This window comes from Microcebus murinus, chromosome 14 (assembly GCF_040939455.1).
Source record: "Microcebus murinus isolate Inina chromosome 14, M.murinus_Inina_mat1.0, whole genome shotgun sequence".
Lineage (NCBI taxonomy): Eukaryota > Metazoa > Chordata > Mammalia > Primates > Cheirogaleidae > Microcebus > Microcebus murinus.
Genome location: NC_134117.1, coordinates 14631314 through 14655478, shown reverse-complemented (window position 1 = coordinate 14655478; position 24165 = coordinate 14631314). Strand labels below are relative to the sequence as shown.

The window sequence follows — 24165 nt, the reverse complement described above, 5'->3', positions numbered from 1 at the left end:
CTGTTAGATGAACCCACACTGACACATCACTCTGAACCAAATAGGATTTACTCTTAGTGTTGCATGTCCTATGGGCTTGAATAAATTGATAATGGCATGTATGCACCAATATATTATTATAATATACAGAATAGTTTCACTGCCCTAAAATTCCTCTGTGCTCTGCCTAGTCATCCCCAATGCGGTTTATTGACATAGGTGACCCTCATGGTATGGGAAGCTGTGATCCTAGATCTTTGTAAAGCACTCCTGACAGCTCCAGCCTGTTCACATTCAACAACAGCAATGTCATGTTTCCCAGGTACCGAACATTCTTTGCTGAAACCAGGAACTGATACACAGATATCATAATCTCATTACGCTCTTCTGGTAAGTTATTATGGACTGCAGCACAGGTTGGAGGGTAACCAGGGACATGGTGTTGAATTTCCTTGGGTGTTAGCCGAATTTGGTGCTCCCTGACTGGGCCTTTTGTTTGCAGTTGCTGTGGCCTGTTCTACAGCTTGACTTTTTGCTTTTCTTTGTCAGCAAAAATGGCATGCATTTTACATTTCCTACCAAATTATTCTCCCTTACAAGGTAAGTAGAAAATCTTGAATATACATTTTTCCCTTTTGTGCAAGAGGGAAAAGATATACCTTTGTTTTTAAGTAAAATTTTTTATTGAAGTATTACATTGAGAAAAATGCACAAGCCATTAAGTGAATTTTCATAAATGCAACACACTCCGTAACTAGCACCCAAATAAAAAAAGAGAACATTATCTGTACCCAGAAACCCCCTCCATGCCCTACTCCACTGGCTACATGTTCTAATCACTATATTGACTCCTAATGCCCTGCTAGTTTTGCCTGGCTTCTTTCACTCCATACTTTGTGAGAACTATCTACAACGCTTGGTGAAGTCTACTTCGTTAAATCTCATGATTACATAGTATTTCTTTGTGTAAATATCCTATATTTTATTTATGCATTCTACTCTTTTTTTTTTTTTTTTGAGACAGAGTCTCACTCTGTTGCCTGGGCTAGAGTGCCATGGTATCAGCCTAGCTCACAGCAACTTCAAACTCCTGGGTTCAAGCAATCCTTCTGTCTCAGCCTTCCAAGTAGCTGGGACTACAGGCATGCGCCACCACGTCTGACTAATTTTTTCTATATATTTTTAGTTGTCCAGCTTATTTCTTTCTATTTTTTTAGTAGAGACAGGGTCTCACTCTTGCTCAGGCTGGTCTCGAACTCCTGAACTCAAAACAATATGCCCACCTTGGCCTCCCAGAGTGCTAGCATTACAGGCATGAGCCACCACACCCGGCCTATCCATTCTACTCTAGATGGACATTTGGATAGTTTAAAAATGTTGGCTGTTCTGAATAACGTTGCTGTGAAAATTCTGCCCATGTCTTTAGGTGAATTACATACACATTTCAGTTGTATATATATTAATTCATAGGAGCACAAAATAGGTGGCAAGGTCACAGGATACATCTATGTTCAGCTTCAGCAGCTACTGCTGAACTGTCATCCAAAGTGGGTTTTGCCTTGCATTACAATTTTAATCGGAGAGGAATTTGAAGGAATTAAGAAAGAAGAATCATATTAAGAGTGCTTTGCCAAATGGATTCCCAGAGTGTTTTTCTAACCTTTGTGAAGTGAATGATCTTTTATAAAATGGTCTCTGAGTCAAAGCTGTGCAGTTTAATCGCATCAGGTATCCATTATTCCAGGACCTCTAGAGTGCCACCGAGCCATTTTCAATCCTCCTTTCGTCTCCATCCTTCTGTTGCTAGTATCCTTTGAACCGATGGGGAGATGTGGATGGAATGCAAATAAGCTCCACATTTAATTCCTAAATCGACTCAGAATCAGAAGCCAGGGTTGACACTGCAATGACTGGATAACTTCGTGCAGTGTTTGCACGAAGCCTCAAAACTGGCTTTCTTCTAATCGGGGCCAAGGCCCGCTGGAGACAGTAAAAGAGAATTGAGTTTGGAAATTTGAGGACTTCAGTGGCTACTAAAAGATCTAATTTTTCCTCTTATAACTGAACCAAAACGTTTCTTCTCTTTGTCAGTTATTTTTACTGTTAATAATACCCTTTGCGTGGGTCCTACAGCCGAATGTTTAGAAAGCACGTTCACATTCAGTCCACCCAACACTTTGCAGGGTACTCTACAACTCTTATGTCTATTTATGGGCTAAGGAAAGTCTCTGAAGTTCCAGAGCTAGTATTCAAATTCAAGGGTTTTTTTATTAAGTTCATTCTCCACTCCTCCCACATCCTGCTACATGTCAAGGCTCCGAAAGACTAGAAATCACTTTGGTCGTTTGGACAGTTTTAAAATAATATTCCTTTTGTCCTTTCATAAATTATCATGAGGGAGTACAAAAGCTAACCACGCAGGTAAGATCCAGCGGGTCTTTGTAAGGCTATCCCTTGAAAAACATAATAGCAACTCACTTAAAGTGAGGATAATTTAAAAGCGTTGACAAGAAGAGGATTCCGGTTCCTGGGGTATCCTGAGGAGGGGGTCAACTGTTTCATTTTTGACACATTATAAGGTTACCCTAGTCTATGTGCAATGTCAGGAAGAGTAAAACGGTGGAGGTCTGAGAAATCTGTCAGGATGGACCCTGTACTGAACTTTCAGAATGACTGGATATACCAGGACTCAGCTGTTTCTATTCCCCAAGCCCGTGTACTTTCTGAAAAGACCTCAGCCTACGAAAAGCTGCATGCACCATGATGTTAAAGGGGTATAAAAGCATTGGTTCTACCTAGCTTGCAAGGCTGCTGTGTAGACAAGAGAAATTTTAATTATTTATAAATTCAAGTTGAGTAATATGACACAGAGAGGGGATTAAGTAGGTTGCAAAACACCAGAGGACTCTGGGCCATTTTCTTCCCAAATACTTATACTCTGAAAGGAATTTTAAAGGGGTCTCTTCAGGAAGTTGGACTCAAGAGGGAGAGACTCAAAATCCAATGGAATGTGGCCGCGAACACTGAGCAGGATATTAAGTCAGCCGCTGCTGCTCTGCATGTGGTAAAAAAAATATTAGCGTAGTTCCAAGGGAGGAACAGTGAGAAATTCATCACGTTCTGGCTCAATACAACGTGCTCTGCAACCTCAGACACTACCCTTCCACTCGGGGTCAAAGGTTTTACATCCTTTCCTTTCTTAATACCAGAAGATAAATATTTGCCTTTGAGTTCAACACCCTTGAAATCTAACCCCAATGGGATAACTTTTGTCTCTTGTGCAAGGGCAAAAACTTAAGGTTTCTTATTACTCGTGATCTCATTCCTGGTCTCCTTTCCAACACAATAGCATGCTGGCGTCAGGAATGTACAGCAGCAGCGATCCAAAGATCTCTTCCACGTCAGCTGCACTGAGGGAATCAATTCTCAATACACACTCCCGGCAGCCAATGGTGCGACTAAATCCATTTGGTGGGAAGAAGTACAGCAGTACCAGATAACACGAGTTCCCTTTATTAATATTCGATAAGTTATTAATTATTATAATTATTAAATATATAATAATATAGTTAGGACTTTGTAAATTGTAGTAAACACGCAGAGAGCAGATTTTGTCAATTAAAAATACTTAAACTTGTCATATAGTGTGCAGCAAATGGATTATCCTAATTTAGTGACATTGTAGTTTGTCAACTGCTTTTCTTCACCAAGTTGCTATCTCCAAAGTACATTCCAGTTCTGTGACATCTATTTTTCCCCCAGGAATTGTAAACATTTTCCCAGACCACCCTTTCTCTTTTTCCTTGCTCAGTGTTTCTATTTTCTAAAAGAAATCCTGAAGACCCTCATGAAGCTTTGTGAATAGTTGGTGCCTTGGCTTTGGAGTCTTGGGCGATCCCTCATGAGTTATTTCCACTAACCCTTTCCTGGGGGTTATTGAGACTGTTTTACAGATGGCTCAGCTCTCCAGTACACTATCAGACTAAAAATATTTTTTCTTCCCCAGGGTTGGAGGAGCTTTCAGGGTGGGAACGAATCCTGGAGCAGTCAGAAAAACACAGCTTGCTTTTCAAAACATCCTTGTCTGATTTCCTCTCCCATTGTGGCTGGACTTCATCCCCTTCAACAAACAACCACGCCTTCCAGCGCAGATCCTCTCATGTCTCTGGGAACGGACGGGAGGGCGCTCCCAGCAGCCACTGAGTATCAGTTTCAATTGTCAGAAGGCAGGAAAAACAGAGTGAAAAATAAATTCAAAGAAAGAGAGGAGATGTGCGAACGAATTCAGGCCCCCCGGGCTTGGCAATGCCCCAGATGAGAGTCCTGTTAAGGCAAGGCTCACACCTTCGGAGGACAATCAAAGAATTTCTGTATCCTGCACAGAAAGAGACACTCGGTTCACATTCCAGACCTCTGCATGCTGGGTGGGTGCTGGCCTGCCCCACGTCCTCTGGATTCTTCTGGAAGGGCAGGCCTCGGAGACTGGAGCCAGGATAAGCGGGGAATGCTGTGCAGGTGGGCGCCCTGCCAGCCGCACCTGCCACGCCAGGCGCCAGTCACAGTCAGGTGGCGAGGGACCTGTCAGAGGAGACCCAGGACGCTGCCGTGGCTGGATGCTGGGACCCAGAGGGCCAGCCTGAGTCATGGATGTCAAAAGTTTATGAGCTCTGGGTTCCATTTTGATGTGCCCAGGGCTGCTGTGAAGTCCTGAGGTAAACGCATCCAGACACTCACTAGGGTGAAGCCGACTGACCTTAGCCAAAGCTAGCCAGTTCCTCTGACGACAGAAAGGCGGGAAAAGCCCAGCCGCCCAGCCAAAGCAGCCTCTCTGCAAAGAACTGCGACAGTGCCTCTCCCGTCGGTCCTCCTTCCCCACGGCTCAGCAACCTGGGCTCAGAGACCCTTCTCCGAGCTGTCATGCCATTTGAACACCAGGTGCTGTTCCACTTCATGATATTAAAAACTTTTTTCTACCTGATTGGGACAAACATATCACAGGCTTAGCCTGTTTTAGGAGATGGCCCCAATAGCAAAGGAAGAAACTTCCAGATTCAAGAGCCCTAGGTCCTAACCTGTGAGACCTGGGGCTGGGCACTTAATCTCTCCACTTCTTAGGCTTCTAATTTGAGGATGAGATGGTTGAACCAGAGAACCTGTAAGACACATTCTAGCTCTAAAAGTCTATGTTCCCACAAAATGATTTTAAAAAGATAAAAGATTTAACTTGACACCTACACATTATTAAAACAAACAAGAGTAAAATGGGAACAGTTAGGACATCTTTGTTGGCAATGACTGTAAGTTAAATAAACCTTATATAGGAAAATGCTGCAGTGACAGACAATTGGGCATGTGATCGCCACATAAGGATTAAACGCTGAGCCACAAAATGTAGCATTTAATTGAAAATTCTCTGAAAGGATGACAATAGCAACAGTTGGGGTTTGTGCTGTGCCTTTCAGTTCACTTTCATGCATCTCTCCTCACTGGAGACTCACACCAGCTTGATGAGATAGGAACAGCAGGTACCCTTACCATCCCGTTTCACAGATGAGCAGAGTGAGGCTCGCGGAGTTGTCTTCAATGATTGGGATGTTATCATGAGAACAAAGTCCTGTGGAAAACGCTCAGAGCAGCTCAGGAGAACAGAAGGAAGGATAACTACGAACCCCACTCCCTGGAGCCACCCAGGGCGTAGCCACCAGGGTCACCTACGGAGGTGAACTGTCTGATGACGCTCATCAAGTGCTGGCAAGGAAGTGGCGTGGGGAGGACAGCGTGAGGAAGGACTTGGAGCAAGGGTGAAGCAAGCGCTGTCATCAAGGTACCGGACGCCATTCTTTGTGGCCATTCTTGTTCCCGAGCAGTCAGGGCTCAGCCTGTCCTCACTGGGGAGACGGAGGCGCTCCTAGTTCCCCTGGTCTGGCCAGTGGGTCTCCAGACTCTGATATTTCTTCCCCTCCACGTTCTCTGTCCTCTCCTCTCTAGGTCTACGGTCGCCCTTCAGGTTCGACCTCAGGACTTCTCACTCTGACCTCTTCCCCCTCCTCGCTTCCCAAAGGCATTAGACACCAGGTTCATTGTTACCAGGTATCACATGCACCTCAATACTCTTGATGAAAGGACTTGAATGTTTTCCCATCATCCACTGCAAAACAATTAAGCTTCCTAACCCTGACGTCCAACACTCGCCATGGTCTGGTCTGGTCTCAATCAATCTATCCAGCTTTACTGTCTACTCGGTATAGACACCCCCGCCTCCCCATCCATGCCCTGGACATGAGGGCTCTGCCCCAGCCTCAAATATGTTTAATAAGCCCGTGCCTTTCCACACCACAAGTCTGCAGAGAGAAGCTCCTCTCAAACCTCTCTGTGCATTAGAATCAACAGGGTAGTTAAAAAGCATCATGGTTGCCTGGGCCCCCTGTAGAGAGTTACAGGAAGGCTGGGGAAGGGTTTGGGCATCAGCATTTTTAAGGACTCCCCTAGGCCAGGCGTGATGGCTCCTGTAATCCTAGCAATCTGAGAGGCTGAGGCAAGTGGATTGCTTGAGCCCAGGAGTTCGAGGTGGCTGTGAGCTACTATACTCCAGTCTGGGTGACACAGCAAGACCCTGTCTCAAAAAAAAAAAAAAAAAAAGAGTTCACGTGATTCCAAGGTGCAGCCCAGGTTGCAAACTTCTAGACTGGGAAGAGCCTTCTCCAGCTCCCCTAGGCTTAGGCATTTTCTTTGATTTGCATTTATTTCTTGACCTAAATATACATTTTTATGCATTTATATAATATACATTCCATTTATGTAACATAATAAATTATAATTGCTGGCTACTTAATAAATTTTCCCTACTAGACTTTAATTTCTTGGGAGAAAGGATATTGTCTTATTCATTTTTGTATTTCCAGAGTCTAATAGGTGTTGAGCACATATTAGGTATTCTTTTGCATAATCTATTGTATAGATAATTAATAATGAATTAATAATAATTATAATAGTTTATAATAACTTATTAAATAATCTATTTTATAAAAATACTATGCTCCAAGCTTGGTTCAAGCACTATCTTCTCTAGGGGTATTTTCTTAACAATCTTAACTGGACATATTCCCCCCTCCCTCCCCTCCTGTAGCATTTATTTATTCTACTCACACAGTGCCTTAAGCTTACAGAAATGTATGTCTGATGACTTCTACTAAATTTTAAGTTCCATTAAAGCAGGGGTTGTATCTTTTATAACTGTATAACTATAATTATGCAATCAGCTAGCATAGTGTCAGAATGAAAGGTTAAACTCTTTTAAAGAATAAATTATACACCACACCAGTATACCAAAAATATGTAAGTTTATTGCTGAGAAAAATTCTAATGCCACAGAGCAATGGCAGAGCAAATTTTTAAGAGCCAGCTATGCTGCTGACTCCACACTAGGATTTTACTCTATTCTAAGCAATGTTTTTCTTTTTGAAGTTCTTTTTATATCCTTTTCATCTCTTTCTAGATAGTCCTATTTCCTGTAATTTTGCTCCCTGTGTATTTCTTTCATTTATTTATTTATTATTTTATTTTATTTTTTTGAGACAGAGTCTCACTCTTTTGCCCGGGTTAGAGTGCCGTGGCGTCAGCCTAGCTCACAGCAACCTCAAACTCCTGGGCTCAAGCGATCCTCCTGCCTCAGCCTCCCAAGTAGCTGGGACTACAGGCATGCGCCACCATGCCTGGCTAATTTTTCTATATATTTTTAGTTGGCCAATTAATTTCTTTCTATTTTTAGTAAAGACAGGGTCTCGCTCTTGCTCAGGCTGGAGCTTCCAGTGTATTTCTTGGCAAAGAATAAATCTAACTCTTCCAGTGCGCAACAAACAGGTCACCTGAGGAGAATACCTCCAACTCTCGGTGGAAAAATCAACTGTCTATATTCTCCAAGGTACAATTTAAAAACCTCCCTTTCTTGTGTTCCCAGCAGGTCTCCTCCTGCCATCCTCTCACACTTGAACACAGTGGCACCACTTTCTTATCAACAAACAACCTCAGGTGGACAGATGCTCTCTCAGCGTCCTCCTGGAGCAGAAAGACCTGGCCAGTCCCCATCCCAGGGGAGTCAATTTCCTTCTGTCCAATTAGGACAGCGAAGCTGCTCGTCACCGCTTCCTTGCTGCAGGCCAGTCACGCTGAGCACAAGATGACTCAGGTGAGCCTGCCTGGGGGGAAGCTACTTATTGCAAAAGTAATGAGTCTATTAAAGGCAGCCGGAACAAAACGATGTTTTCACTTGTACATAAAGGGGGCTGAAATTGGTGAGGGGGGAAAGAAAATGTGTTAGGATCTGATGCAGTTACGCTCACTGAACACCTAGGGTATCCTGGTGGCATGCTGTATCCTCTCAGGATCAGACGCCTATCTACACGGAAGCCAAAAACCTTTAGGCAGGAGCCCGACTCATCTTTGCATATTCAACATGTGCAAATAGTAAGTGTGCAATAAGCACTCACTGAATGAAAGACCCTGCCACTGGATTGAGAGAAGGGAACGGTGGTTTGCTATGATCCAAGGGCTCATGGAAGACTTCTGGAAGATGGAACCTATAAGTTGGGATTAGAAAGACAGTAGAATCTCACTTTCATTACTTCATTGTCCACCTGTTCTATATCCTCTATCCTCCCTTCTCCCAGAAAATAAAGCCAAACTAAACTCAGGAAACCTAAGCCTTTAAGGAACTTACCAGATATTTCTTCACCTACAGTGAAGAAGAATATGTAATTTTCTATATATTTAATAATTTTCCAGGTAAGATGATCAGCCGAAAGTTCATTTCCTACCCCTTGTACATTTAACAGATAAATGTGACAAATTTAGAGAGAAAAAAATTTAAAAACAGATAGAAGCACATTCTCCGTTGCAGAAATTGCAGGAGAAATCCAAGAGAAAAATGTGTTTCAAATGTCCCCAATATATGCCGTAATGGCTCAGAACAGGAAGAAATTAGCTTTATTTCAGTAACACCCAATATTCTACCACCTCTTAAATCAAGGAAAAATATAATTATCACCAAAAAAGAAAAGAAAAGAAAAAAGACCACCCCCCCACCCCCAGCACAGTAACGATTTCACACTCAATTTGTCCTGAGCTGGTTTATACCACAGTGTGGCAATTTCATCAAGTCGACATGGTTTGGCTCACCCCTTCCTAACCTATTGTAAATGACCAACAATCAAAGCCCAACTCAGTCTGTGCGCTGCTGTGCTCAGAATCAAGGAGAATTCAAAGTCCCTCACTAATTCTCGTGGCTGAGAAGAGCAAAAGGCATCCTCTCATTAGCCAGGAATGAAAGAACCTTCCTGTGTAGCCCAGAGCTAGTAGATAGATATAAGCAATCCATTTTTTCCATGAAAGGTGATGAAGCCAACACCACCAAGAAATACACCCTCTGCCAGAGAGAGCGCGAGGATTAGTGCCCCAGCAGATTCTTGTTAGCCGAGTTGTGCCAGGCTGGAGTCACGTTGCAAATTTCCAAGATAGAGATACTCTTGAAAATGTCATCACGAGCCTGAAACGTTTTCACATGATGCCATGGCTCAATGACTGCACCTGAGGACTGTGTCTGGCATTCAGGCTCTCTGAACATCTTTTTGGATCATCTACAGATGAGTTATCTCAGGTGGGTTTCTCTACTGCTGCTCACAAGGGACTCAAAGAATAAAAAAGTTATTGTCCAATATTAGCTGGAGGTACACGTAATTAAGAAGTGAGATGAGTATTTTGAATTATGAGCTGTTTTGATCAGCTCGGCAGTCATTCCCCTTTCATTTTTACAGTTGAAACGAAACAGTGCCTTTTCTTGCAGTGAGCGCATGAAAACACACACAAAAAGGCAAAGTACAGGAAACGGGCTTCCCACAGCCCGTTTAGCAGAGGTGAAGACTGTTTCTACACCGGTGTGATCCAGTTTAGAAGTTTAAAAGCTTCGGATCGAAAATTAAAATAAGAGACAAAAGAGCACCCGCCACTGAGATCTACCTGCCACAGCATTTTTAGGGATTAAGATTAAATTACTAGTCATCATGTGCTTCTGCCTGAATGCAAATGTGCTGACCTTTCAGAGGAATGAAGAATCTAATAAAACTTCCAGGGAAATTGCCCCAAACCTGAAAGTGGTTTAGTCCAGGTTAATGCAGCAGGGGAAGGAAAAGAAGGAGCACGTGCACAAAATCACATTAAAGGCAAGTCAAGGCCACTGAACAGTAAGTAACACGTGACAGCCATGCGGCATTCAACTTAGGTGGATTAGTTCTGAGGTTCACATAAATTGGACCAGCTACACCAAGCTCACAATTCCCCAGAGGCTATGCCAAAGCTACCCTGCTTTTGGGGGGATCGCCACCTTCCCCCAAATCCAGCTGCAGAAGCTGCCAATCTTTCCATGACCCTGCCACTGGCTGCAGTGAATGGCCCAGGGCTGGGCAGTGACATTTTGATGGAATCTTCCCCAGGACTTCCTGACGGGAGCTGGGGGTGGAAGAGCCCTCCTTACAGCAGTTGAGAGGCTTGAGCTGATGCAGCCTTGCCCTTCGATGCGGAGAGAGCGAGTTCCTGAGTGTGAATGACACTCACAGATAAGCCGACTGAGCTGACAGTATGCCAATGGCATCTGAGGCCCTGTCCCCTCCAACAGCTGGGCCATGGGAGTCCCTTTCTGCTTCAGCTGCTGTTCCGGGTTGACTGGGTCCCCCCAAAGAGGTATGTTGAAGTCCTCAGCCCCAATGCCTCAGAGTGTGACCTTACGTGGAAACAGGATTGTTGCAGCTGTAACTGATTACGATGAGCTCATACTGGAGTAGGCTGGGCTATTAACCCAATATGTCTTTATAAGAATTGAAGAGGGAGGGAGACAGACCAGGAGAGAATGCCAAGCAGAAACGAAGGCAGGGGTTGGAGTTGTGTTGCCACAAGCTAAGGAACCCCTGGGGCTACCAGAAACTGGAAGCAGCAAGGAAAACTCCTCCTCTAGAGGCTCAGGGAGAGAGCAAGGCCCTGCCCACACCTTGATTCCAAACCTCTAGCCTCCAGAGCTGTTGGAAAACAAATTGCGGCCGTTTTAAGCCACTCAATTTGTGGTACTTTGTTATGCTGGCCCTAAGAAGCTAATGCAGCTGGTTTGAGGTGAGTTTGTCACTTGTGACCACAGAAAGTGAAGCAAGCAGGCATCATTCCTCAATATTAAAAATGAAAAACTTTCGCATCCAAGTACCTTGTACAACACAAATAACAGCTGTTTCCGTAAACGAACTATGAAAAAGAGACTTAAAAGAAAAGCCACAATCCTTTACTTTTGCATTAATATGACTTTCTCCTGAGAAATTAAACAAATAAATGATGTTGGTCTTCCAGGCCTCACACTGGATTCAGCCAACCTTGGAAACTCTTTGAAACTCTACCATTAATGCTGGATAATCCCAGGGAAAGGCAGCCACTCAGCTGGCAACTGAACTCAAACTCCCCGGGATTACCAAAGAAAGTTTTTCTTCCTTCTGTTTCCTTTCAAGTTAAGCTATTAGATATGCAAACACTCTTCTCATTAGCCTTTAATTTTGCTGAAGTCAGTAAGAAAATTCCTGGAAGTCTAGCAGTTCTGCCTGGTGCTTTTTTGTGACTGATCTTAGACTTGCAGATGACTAACAGCAGATGCCATTCCTGCACTTTATTTTTCCTAAAAGAGCAGGGCTGTCTACTTTGACAAGAATGAGGCTTTTGCCCACCTACTGGAGGAACAACCTGAGAGGGAAAGAGCATGCTGATTTTTAGACAGAGGACATGCGGCGAGTTGAATTGTGGTCCGCCAAGGGTATGCCCAACCTTCTCTGCAGCTGGAATTAAGGTGGGGATCTTGAGATAAAGTCATCCTGGGTTAGGGTGGGCCCTGAGTCCAAAGACAAGTCCTTAGAAGAGGAGACACACCCAGAGATCCCGAGGGGAAGCTGGACCCGTGTGAAGGTGCCGAGATCGGGGTGACGCATCTCCAAGCCAAGAAGGCCAAGGATCGCTGGCAACTACCAGAAATCAGGAAAGAGTGACAGAATAGACTCTCTTACCAGGAGAAACCCACCCGGATGACACCTTGATTTCAAACTTTGGCCTCCAGAATGTGAGAGAAGACATTTCTATCAAATGTCTTTATGCCACCAAATTGGTGGTGATTTACGATATCCACAGGAAATTAACACAGTGCACCACTGACTGCACAGGCATAAAAGGGTGGGCACAGTGTGTGGCGTGGGTCTGTACTTGTTCACTGTGCCCTGTATTCTATGGCATGGAAATCACTTACTAACTCACCACTTGTGTGTGGTGCTGTGCTGGCGGCCTCTGGGACTGCAACATGCCCCCTTTAGAAACATAGTAATGCCGGACAGGCTGACATGGAGAGCCCACCCGGACACCTGGGCCTGTGCAAAGCAAGCAAGACATCTGTCTGCCAGTAGCAATTTACACACAGGCTTAGTTTTTAATATTTGGTATGTTTTCTTGGTGGAAGGTAAAGAATGATACCACTTTGTGGCCATTAAAAAGAATGTCATTGATTTATGAGCCTGACACTGAGTCAGTGCCAGGAGAAGGAACTACACAATAGCATGCATGATATGGTCCCATTTGTGTAAAACAATATATGCCCTCAAATGTGTATCTCTGCACAGGAAACAGGAGAAAAGCAAGATATAGACCTGTACATTCTATATGACAAAATTTACATGACCAAACTCTACATTTATAAATATTTCTCTACATGTCAGTGAGAATATAGACCCAACTCTCACCAATAGCTCCTAGGAATGGGTTGGGGAATAAATGGAGGATGTTGACCTTTTTCATCATAGCAGGCTTGGCAAACTGCAGCCTGTGGGCCAAATCTGGCCCCACTACCTGTTTTTGTAAATAAGGCTTTATTGGAAGGGACCCACGTCCATTCATTTACATAGTGTCTACGGCTGCATTAGCCTTACAGCAGCAGTCTTGATAATTGAGACAGAGACTGTGTGGTCCATAAAACTGAAAATATTTACTATGTGGCCCATTACAGAAAGAATTTGCTGCCCCCTGCCTTATATAGTTCTATTCTGTGCCTTAATTTGTTTATTCATTTATTTATTTACAATGAGCTCACATTACTTTTCAAAAACACTTTTAGAAGTTGTCTGTCCGGACAGTGGCAAGGGATCCTTAGGCAATCATCGCAAGCTTTCGGGAGTTTTTAGAATAAGATCTGATCCCTGGGAAAGGGAAGGTGTTCCAAAACAAAGATAATATGAAATAAAGGTTTGAGCAAAGAGTTTTTGAATATCCACTGAGACATCCATGCAATCTCCCAGCACCTTGCTTCCATGTAGTGGCTTTAATATCCCAAGAGATGTTTGGAGAAAGCTGCTGTTATTTGTACGATAAGCAGAGGAGTAAAGGGGGCAGCTTCGGGGAGGTGCGGAGGGAACAGAGAGGCACAGAACTGCTCTGACACCTACTTCTGGCCCAATGACCAATGTGCTGTGTGCTCTTAGGCAAATCACCTGTGTTTTCTGGGTCACAGTGTCCCCAACTCTCAGAGCATTAGACTAGGTTAAATCTATGGAGCTTTCTTGCTATGATAGTTCTAGGAGTCACCTTAAAGACAGGAATCACCTTAAAGACAAAAAGTAGATAGAGATCATTCTGGTTGCTGCAAGGCCAGATCTGGGAACCCCCCAGGAGCTGAGCTGCAGCATTTTTCCCCTTCCTAGCATATATTGGTGTAAATGAGTGTAGATTAGGCAAGGCCCCAATTATCAAATGCCTCTCGGCTGTGAATGGCATGAGTAAACAATTAGTCAGAAACTCCTTCCAATATTCTCATCCACAGTCAAATTGCAAATCACAAGACCTATTATATTTACTAGTGAGCCCCTCCAAGGCCATTATGCCATTTGAGAAGTTGTGTTAAAAAGTTTAAAGTCCCTCTGATCTTGCCCAAAGGGTTCAGTGGTTCTTGTTTTTTGCAATGGACGAGAAAGCTAGATGACATGTTGGGGTTCACCCACAGATCCCTCATACATGCCAAGGCTGAGTTCTTCTCACGGGGCCCGCAACGCTGGAGGGGCCTTCTGTCTTTTATGACATCCACACAAAGCCTGGGGGCAACACCTTCCTGCTTCTCTCACCTCCCACCAGGAAAAAGGGAACTGCCTGGGTTAGCCCCAAACCTGGCTGAAACTGGGTTACGTGCCAAGGAGAGCTGTGACGGACCTGCCTGACAAGGCTGCAGGCTCTGCCCGGTTAGCGCTGCCATCAGCACTCGTGTGCTGGGAAATCCAGGCTGTAAGACTAGGAGGAACCCAATCCCCACAGGCCAGCACAGGCTGCGAGCTCAGGCCTGAAGACTCGCACCACAAGGCTCCCCCCAGCTACGGAAACCTCTGGGCATGGCCACATAAATGATGTCCACTCCAACTCTATATGAAGACAGAAGTTTCGGTCATTTTAGAATTGGCTCCATGAAGTCAGAGCTCCAAGCCAGCTGAGAGAATGGCATTTCTGTGTTGGCAAGGACTTCCCACCTTGGCAATGAAACATCCTGGGACCAACCAAACTCACAAAGACTGGTGTCGAGGGATAGAGATGATGAGTAGCACTTAGTTATGTTAAGAATATAGAAGAACGCTGACACAGTAAAATTCTTAGGCTTTTTCCTAATCTTTGCCACTCAAAATCTCTACCTATGGCTGCCACAGTGGCTTTCTCGGTGTAACTTTTATGTTCTAAGGGAGTCGATGCAGTGCTGGGAGCTAAAGAAAGGGAAGCTTATTCCTGGGGCTGCCAACTGGAGCAACCTGAGTTAAGGTATATCCACGGGCTGCAACAGCAGCTGAACTTTTTACTAATAGATTTGTTTATATAAGAAAAATGAGAGTGTTTAAACAACCTATTCAGCTCTGTCAGCTACAAAAAAAAATGTGACTTAAGATATACCAGCTAGGACAACTAAAAAAATTATATATATATATATACACACACACACACACACACATACAAATTAGCCGGGCATGGTGGCGCATGCCTGTAGTCCCAGCTACTTGGGAGGCTGAGGCAGGAGGATCACTTGAGCTCAGGAGTTTGAGGTTGCTGTGTGTTGGGAAAATGTGATTGAGGAATTAATGAAATGTGGCTCATAAGACTATTATTTTATTGTATCACCCTATATTACTATATTAAAGACAGAAACAGGAGTTTGCAGGGTTTTGCCCTGAAGGAAAAAAAAAAAGATATACCAGCTAGTTGTCCTGTCCTTAGCGATGTCATTGGATTATGAGCTAATGAGCTCGTATTTATAAATATTACAAGTAGTATAAACAATATTTATAAGTTCAAATAATAAGGACAAGAAGGGAGGAGGTGAGGTCTTAGGTTGCATTCATTTGGCAAAAGCCTGTGGCAGATCTGTGATTCAGGCACTGGGCACCACGTGAGGAGGAGAAAAAGGCTGTAGAATCTGGGCAGAAGCAGACAGCCTGGGTTCAAACCCCGGCCCTGCCAGTATCTTCTGTATGCCTGCAGGGAAGCTGCTCTGGGCCTCTTGCTTATTTGCAAAACAAAGATGAGAGTAATACTTGGAACGTAGAGTTGGCAAAAGGACTTTGATGAGATACATTCATCGAGTACTAAGGCAGGGAGAACAAAACAACCACCACAACCGTAACCACCCCTTACTACGTATTCCTGTCCTCAAGGAGCTGACCACGCAGGGGGGTGGCTGACGGGTAAACAAGTAACTGAGATAGGATGAGATGGTTAGTGGAATGCACAAAGTGGGGAGAGAGCGTCCAAGACTACTAACTGTCTGGAGGACTAAGGGGGGTGTCACAGTGGAGGAGCTCATTCACTAGGCACTCACCCCTCCCTCCTTTCCTTCCCTCTCTCACTTCCCTCCTCTCTCTTGTTTGTCTGTCCATCCATCCATTCATCTGCCCACCCATTCATTTATTGAGCAATAGCCTTCTATCAGGTGATGTTTTAGATGTCAGGGATAAGGCAGCACCTGTCACAAGCTACATTCTTACAACAGGTGACAGATCACAGACATGTATGCAAATATATAAGAAGTTCAGATAGTGGGGGGAGGGGGGGAAGTGCCATAAGGAACACAAAAGAGGGCCAGGGGACAGAAGATGACCAGGGGGGTGGGCAGGTGAAAGTGACTTCAGCCAGGTGATCCCAAAGACCTGAGATGGGAAGAGCATGTGCTTGAGGGTCAGAAAGACCAGAGGGGCTGGAACCAATGAAGGGGGAGATGTAGGTGACCAGGAACTTAATCACAAAGGGCCCTGTAAACCAAAAGAAGGCATTTCAATAGGTTTTTACAATTCTGAGGTTTGAAGACAAAACAAAAAGCCAGTCAAGCACATTTTTTGTCTTGGGCTTTAAAACTCTTTACAAAGGAAACCTGGAAATCCACACCCACCCCTCCTTATGCCCTAAGCTTTGTCATGTAAGAGCCAACATCTTCTTTCATCGGTTGCCAGACCAGACACATTTGGCATCCTAAACAAGCTGCCAAAACAAAGCAGAAAGCTCGGCTTAAGCTCTGTTAGAGGATGTTCTCAACTTTGCAAAACATGTTTCTCTATCTTTTCAAGTTATGTTTATTTGGACAAGGTATACAGATATAAGCATGAGGCAGGGAGCCAGCTGCACAGAACCGAGGCAACGTAACAAAATTATTATTTAGCAGTCAGGAAAGATAAAAAGCAGTGCTAAGTGTAAGCAAGTATTTCTGCTTCCTCTAATGTTTATGAGCAAAAAATGGCCTCAGCATGAACCAGCAATGCTGGTTCACAGGCACACATTTGCCAGAAACATTCCAGGCTTGGTAAACAATAAAAGCAGCAGGGTTTGTTTCCTCTTTTATTAGGGTCCCCTCTGGGGCCACACCTTAAGCCTCTGTAGCTTCAGGTACAGGTAAGACTCAGATTTGCTCATTCTTGGGGCTCTGCTTAGATGAACGGAGCTGGGGTGGTTTGTGAACGGAAGCAGGAGATGGAAACGATCTTCGGCTTCTCTCTCTCTCACGACGACATCTTTACATCCTGCCTAGTCCAGGAAAGTTCCAGTTCCCAGTTCTTTGCCCCATCTGTACAGCCCCGCATCCTGAAACCTGGTTCAGAGAATGTGGCCCCTTCCTTACCCTCTAAGACATTACAGCAGGACACACAGAGCTAACAAGGGTATTTTTCCACTTCTGATCACAAGCTCTTTACTTTGACTGGACAATTTCCCTAAAAACAAAGAAGTTGTAAATACCTTGCCTTTGGGTCAAAATCCTATGGTTAGTATGCCCTTTATCTCACTGATATCATGAGGCAGCCTTAGCCTGTGGGGTTTTAAATAAGAGTATAAATTTAATTTCTGGGCCCTATGAAAAAAATTTTATAAAGCTTCCCTTCCCTTCCCTTTCAAATTCTACAACCCATTTTTCCTACATCCTTAAGAGATTCCTCTGGTAGCCCCTTAAACATTAAAACTTGCTTTGATGGGGGCTGGATTTGTTCTTTTGAAAAAAGTACACAGAACAGACTGCCTGGACAGGACGTGGGTTGCAGACATACGAGCTTCTTGCAGACCAAGCTCCTGAGTGGTCTTTCCATGGAAGTCATAAACATTCATTTATTTATTTGTCAACTACTGAGCAAACAGTATGTGAAGGAACTATAATTTACCTTGGCCGCAAAGGACCTAAAATACTTAAGTTCTCTGCACTCACAGAGCCTAGTCTAGTGAATGAGGGGGTAAATTTTAATAATGAGGAAATGTCTCTGAGAGAGTACATGGTTTGTGACACACTGCTATGCCCAGGTGGAGGTAAAGGGGAGATGTGCTTCACAGTCAAAATCAGAAACCACAAGTCTTCAATAATACCATGGGCCAGCCCAAGCGTATCACCAAGCACAGACTCCGGCAAGTCAAGGTGTTTCCCGGCATGTTCGGCCAATGCCAAGAGCAGCTCCCGCCCCGCTGGGCTTGGGAGCGTCTCTCCCACAGACTGGAGTGTCTCAGCCTGTCTGGGTGGCAGCTCCTGGAAGTCGGGCGCTCAGCACAATGTACCGTGTTCTTGGAGAAACACCAAGAAAAAGTGACATACACAACTTCATTCATTGTGTAATCTGTAAATCTTTGAGAGCCAACAGGCAGCGACATATGCTGAAGGTGTAAGAAAAACCTTAAAGGGAAAAAAATTCCAGCCATTGACTTCACTGGTGTCTGTGAACTTGGAAATAGGTGGTGACTATTCTATGGCAATGACAAAATGACAAGGTCCTATTCCTAAAATTCAGAACAGCTTTAGATTCACTGGTATGGAGGAGGAAAAGAAAAGAATTCACTGACACATTCCAGAAGAAAAAATCAAATAGGTGTGCCCATATTTACTCAAAGCCCACATATCATAAAACCTGTATTTACAGAAGGGATAAGGTATGGTTAATTATTTGCATTATAAAATGGGTCACTCTGAGCTTCTTTTAAAAAAGAAAAAAAAACCAATATATTCCCAGGATGCACTTAAGATAGGATTCAATTTAGAGAAGTTTGACTTCTATATAACCAAAGCACTGTATAAAATAAGACCCTTATAAGGGCCCAGAAGGGAAATGGAAGAATGTACATCTAGAATAGTCCTTAAATCTGCACCCCAACCCCAAGATGTGATTTAAAACAAAAACAAAACAAAATAAAAACCAAAATGGTCAGGCCAAATATTTGTTTCATACTGTTCCTTGGCCTCAGCCACACCTCCCTTGGATTTGAGCCGCCACCTCCCAGCCCTCTCTGCTCATTTGTGGCTGTAGGCCCCAAAGGGGCTCCTCCTTAGCAGTGGTTTTCAACCAGGAGTGATTTGCTGCTTGGGAAACATCTGGCAATGTCTGGAGACATTTTTGGTTGTCACAGCTGAGGAGGGAGTGCTATTGTCATCTGGGGGGAGAGGTGAAGGACGCCGCTAAACACGCCCTCAGACAGTCCCCTATGACAATGAGTGATCCCATCAGAAATGTCAGCAGTGCCGAGGTTGACAAGCCCTGGTCTACAGGAGACAAAATCGTGATCACCCCGCCCCACATAGAGTCAGGGTGCAAATACCGAGTAGTTCTGACTCTGCTGTCCTTTTAGATGAGCTATTATTTAGTTGGGGGAAAACCTGCAGCCCTTTGTTGTCCTGATGTAGTATTCCCTGAGCCTGCTGGAGAAGCCCCTGACGCAAGGGTTAGGCTCACTGACACATGAAAATGCCTGGGCAGCTCACTTGAAAACATGTGGTCAAAACATTTATTCAAAGTGTTATAAGGAGAGACTTGGCAAGGCCCGGCACTTAGTCTGAAAAAGCCTGCTCAGAAGCAATTTATACCAATGAGCCGTGGCGAATTCACCTATTCTATAAGCACATCGTGACTCAACAAGCCTTTTGATCCATTACAGAATGGCAACAACTATGTTTTAATTAGTTACTTTTCACTTACTTGTCAGAACCTGCTTGGATAATCTAAATAACTTCACATCCTCTAAACATTCCTCATGAGACGTCTCAGAGAAAACAGGCTCAATTTTCTTTTAAATCTCCAATCTCAGTTAAGTGACAGATGAGGCTGCTATAGCAACCACATTCCTGCTGGGTTTGGGCCAAACTCACTTTTTTCCCCCCTTTCCAAGATCATAAATCTATTTCTTTCAGTTGAGATAATTTTCTTGTCTCATTTCTTCTTTAGTGCCAACATAGAACACGTTAAAACTTTTTTTCTAAAAAAGAAAACTAAAAAACTTCAGAGCATGGTTTGATTTAACAACTAGGGTTTTTAGGAAAACTATTTTCATTATAAGGGCCAGAATCTCTAGCTTTCTTTCATTGCGTGTCCAAAGGTGATAAGAGAGGCCAAGCTCTTTCTACTGGTAGCTGCAACAAAGTATGAATAATAACTAAACATTCTGCTTTCTCATTTTCATTCATAGAGAACTTCTTAAAAGAAAAAAAGGTCATATCTTCATAGTAACAGATAAACTTACTCAATGCCCCATGCCACTTCACCACCAAATCCTCCAAACATGACTCTAAAGTCCTTTTGTCTCAAATGTACATTTCCCAGAGTCTATAAACCACAGACAAAGCAAAACAAACCCGAAGTCTGGAAACCACACTCTTTCGATCCCTGGGGGTAGTAGCCTGAAAAAACGCAAACCTTGTTTGAAAGGTCAATTGAGCTACACCTCTCAGTAAAATAACCTGCCTTTCCTACTCCTTATTCTAGTCCTCTGTCAATGAACAAAAAAGCTCCCCAGTTTGTTTGGTACCCTCAGGAAAACAAAAAGTTTAGGTAACTCGTACTTTGGGGCAATGCAAGTGGCTCGGTCGCTAGCACCCAGAGACGGCATCTGGAGGACCCGGACGGCCTCCGACCTCACCGAGAAAGCCAGAAATTTCACATCTGCCTCCCGAAGCAAAGGACATCTTGTGCGATAGCTGCTTTACCTTATGCCAGGGCTCCTTCTCTGCTGGTTCTGTTCCTGAGCCGTGCTGCTGGGCAGAGAGCTCCTCTGGGCTTCGCATTCAGAAGACAGCCGAGAGGCTCTGCAGGCGCCAGACCTCAGCCCGACAGGCTGGGGCTGCTGCTGCACACCGGGCTCCTCTCTGCAGCCAGGCGAAGGCACCTCGTCCCTCTAGGGACACACTCCGGAAACCGGCCGTGCAGGCGAGCACGCTCCCTCACGCCTCCTCTCCTGGTTTACTTGCTAAACACTCCAGCAACCACGATGGGCCAGTCCATGTCTCCCAAAAAGGAGGGGGGTAGATTTCCTTTTTCTTTTTTTAAATGCAGGTGGGAAAAGTACTATATATTTTTTTCATATTCACTATCATTTGTCTGCATCCTAAAACTGACAGTAATTGTCCCAGAGGTGGAGCCTTGCACTGAAACCAGATTCTCACACTTTTTAAGTTTCTTTGTTGGATTGGAGAGGATGGAAAGGTGTTCGGCTGAGCACGGATCTCAAACAGCCGGCAGCTTCCTCCCCCAGCCACTGCTTTTGAGGTTCAGGTTATGGCAGCCCTTATGTCAAAGTGTGATGAAACTGAGTTCAACTTCTCATTTCCGCTTGCTACTTCAGATTTTCCATGTGCCTCTGCAGTATTGTTCGAGGCAAGTGTGGCTTTTAAAAAAGGATTTTGCTTATGAGCTTCCTTGATTCCTATTCTTGGTACACTTCATATTGTGCTTTTTGACTGCAGAAAAAATTATTGGATACTACTCTGTTTCAGACACTTTATACACATGACCTCATTTTCAACTAAACCATCCCCAAAGAGATCTCAGATGAGCCGGTGACAGACGGGGTGGCCACAGGCTCTTGGTGCATGTGACAGGAGCCAGAAGTCTTCCACAGTGATAACGCAGCTCCTTTTATGCACCGTTCTTAGGACTTGTCTTAGGACAACTCTTGTCATTTTTAACAAGACCAAGACAGATTCAGGAAAATTTCCATGGAGATTATTTGCCCATAAAGATCAGCTAATAAAAAGACTGTTTTATAGATGTGTGAAATCTTTCTAAGCTGGTTTGGAAGCAATTCCAAACATTGTTGAGGAAATGAAAGGATTTTGGCAACAAAGCTGTGCTTCTAAAATGAAGAGGAAGCTACTAGATTGCACGTTATGATAGTTACAGGGGTGTCAACTAAATTCCTAGTGCATTTTCCTTCTGAGGAGTCAAAAGCCTTGATGTGGCCTCACCACGCCCTTGTATGCCTTTGCATACTCAAAGTGGCATGTGTTGGCCTCCCTGTACCAGCACCACCCAGAGCAGGATGGCATGACAATGTGCAGATTCCCAGGCCCCAGCCAGGACACCCCGAATCAGAATCTCTGGGATGAGGCCTAAAAATCCATATTTTATTTTTTTTTAACATGAATTTTATTTTTATTGTGGTAAGAACATAACACAAGATCTACTCTCCTAAATTTTTAAGTGCACAGTACAATATTGTTAACTCGAGACACCATGTTGTACAGGGAAGCCATACTTTAAACAAGATATCCAGGTGGTTCCCAGGCACAGTGGTCTTAGAACCCCAGTCTTGCATGGTAAGACCGTGGGGGTTAGGGACAGCACCTTTTACCTCTGTAACCACCGCATACCTCACATTTGGGACATTGGCAGGCAGTCAAATGTTTGTCAGAGGAGTGAAAGAGTCCCTCTTTCCAAAGGAAAACAGGGAAACTTACTGGGGCTCCCAGCCACATGGCTGAAAGTGACTTGACCATTATAATCGGGCTCACTACCCACCAGTCTTCATCCTTTTTCAACTCTCCTATATTTGGGGTGTCAGTTCCTCTCTTGGGTCTTATTTATTTAACCATCTCTATGTCTTCCAGGATGGGGAGTAAGAGGATGGGTCATCTTCCAATTTACCAAACAAATTGCCAGATTTGTGAGTTTTCAGATAAAAGGGGCAAGGACCACCGCCATGTGGAGTCCAGAGGTTCACGTCACCTGCCTGGCTGGGCAGCCTTCAGTGAGCAAACCTGAGCTGCCTTTCCAACCGGATGCCTTCTTTGCATACGCTTGCACGCGATTTGGGGAAAGAAAGTGAAGAGCAAATAAAGGGTGGGCACAGGGATCTGTGTGAGATGATGGAAATGTTCTCAAATTGGACTGTGAGGATGGTTGCACAACTCTGTAAATTTACTGCAGATCAGTGAATCATATACTTAACATGCATGAATTTTATGCTATGTAAATAAAGCCTCAAGGAAGCTGTACTAATACAGGGGTAACTGGCTGACTTCTGCTCTGAAGGGACCCAGTGCTAAGGTTAAGATTCAAGGTGCTGACAGAGCAGTTCACTCTGTCACAGTCCACAGTCACTAAGCGACCTCTTCTTCATCATCCTAAATATTGACGAAGGGCCCTGTCTGGGCCAATGTGCCAGGCATTCCACAGAACAGTTAAACAGGCAGCACTAACCCTCCAGTTTATACTTAAACAGATTATATTCACGCAGATTCAATAAGAGAAACATTAACAGAGGGAAAAAGGGCACCTTGAGCATTTACTTCACATGTGAGTGAAAGGAATAGTATTTAGTAGAGTGGTGAAGAATTTAGGCCTAAAGAGTATGTGAAATCTTTAATGTTATGACAAAAATTCATAATGGGAAAAATAACCATTCATCAACACATCTTTTTCTTTCTTTCTTTCTTTCTTTCTTTTTAACCAGGCTGCTAGTTGCTTGGTAAAAAGTAATAGGAAATACTTGGTGAAACAATGCTAGATTGAATTTATGGTCATAAATGCATGTGAATATCTAACGTTAAATGATTTAAGAAATTTTCAAACCAAAGCATCAACATTCTCCTATTACCTTGTGCATATGAAATAATCACATATTGGTACCTCCAAGAGTAAACAGAGAGGGAGGGGTGAGCCTGACTCCTTCATTCAGACAGGAAGTTGTAAGCTCATTCAAAATATTGGGCTTTTACAAAATCTGTTTATAAATGAAGGAAATGGAAAAAATTATTTTTTGAGGTCTGGTATGTCAGGCAGTGTCTCAGATGATTCAGTCCTGTCAGAGGTAAGTGTTACTACCCACATTTTACAGCTTCAGATGCTCAGGCACACTCAGCTCTACGTGTGGCTATTGGAATGAAATCCTGGTGTCTGGCCGTATCAGTTATTTCCTCTGACACTCTTCTCTCCCTCTGACCTTATCCATTAAACCCACATCAAGCTCCAAATTCCCAGGTTCTATCTCTGTTTCCAAGATGCCTACAGCTTTGCATTTTGCTATCAAGCCACAGAAATAGTTTATAAACAGTTTTCATTTGCAAGGCCAATCCCAAGTTTCCTTTTGGGGGAGGAATTGCTGTACCAGTTCATTTCCCCTGGGCTGGATGGGACCAGCCCTAACCTTACTCCACCTGACCAGCTGGCAAACTATAAGCAAGTCCATCTGCTAGAATTGGCACAACAACCTCCACAAGGCCAGAAGCCAGGAGGTACAGGAAGTGAGCACGTTCGAGCATAAAACAGAGGAGGAGGAAGCCTATGCACAGCACCAGGGGTACCATGGCAGCATTATGATACCATGTCTGTGTCCAACGGGACCAAGTACTCCCATTTCCCCTGGAGC

The 24165-nt window shown here is 44.0% G+C and overlaps 1 protein-coding gene across 4 annotated transcripts in view; it reads right to left on the bottom strand.

The window, feature by feature from the left end:
• The window catches only part of ABLIM1 (actin binding LIM protein 1), a 290610-nt gene that overhangs the window by 64525 nt on the left and 201920 nt on the right, over positions 1 to 24165 (bottom strand). The gene's annotated exons all lie outside the window — the stretch shown is intronic.